This window comes from Pangasianodon hypophthalmus, chromosome 24, assembly GCF_027358585.1.
Source record: "Pangasianodon hypophthalmus isolate fPanHyp1 chromosome 24, fPanHyp1.pri, whole genome shotgun sequence".
In the NCBI taxonomy this organism is placed as follows: Eukaryota; Metazoa; Chordata; class Actinopteri; order Siluriformes; family Pangasiidae; genus Pangasianodon; species Pangasianodon hypophthalmus.
In genome coordinates, this window is record NC_069733.1 from 13,841,743 (window position 1) to 13,842,058 (window position 316).

Sequence of the window (316 nt, forward strand, 5' to 3'; positions counted from 1 at the left end):
CTGTGAGTGTTTCTGTATCTTTTTTGAGGTTGTCTATATGGTTCTGTGGTTGTACAATTTGCCCACTTGCAGTTAGGAATGCATCAATACCGTTTTTTTTAGACCAAGTATGAGTACATGTTTTTTGGTACATATCAGGTGCATAATGGAACATTTTATTTAACGCTCTCTATGTTGGTTGTTGCCTTGTGCAATGAAGCCCTCATGCTAGGTTAAAACAGTATCTTTAGAGAGTGCGAGTGCATCCAACTTGAGCTTGCAGTGCAGCATTAGCAAGTCATTAAAAATGTATACTAGTTGCTACGAACCTTGACTC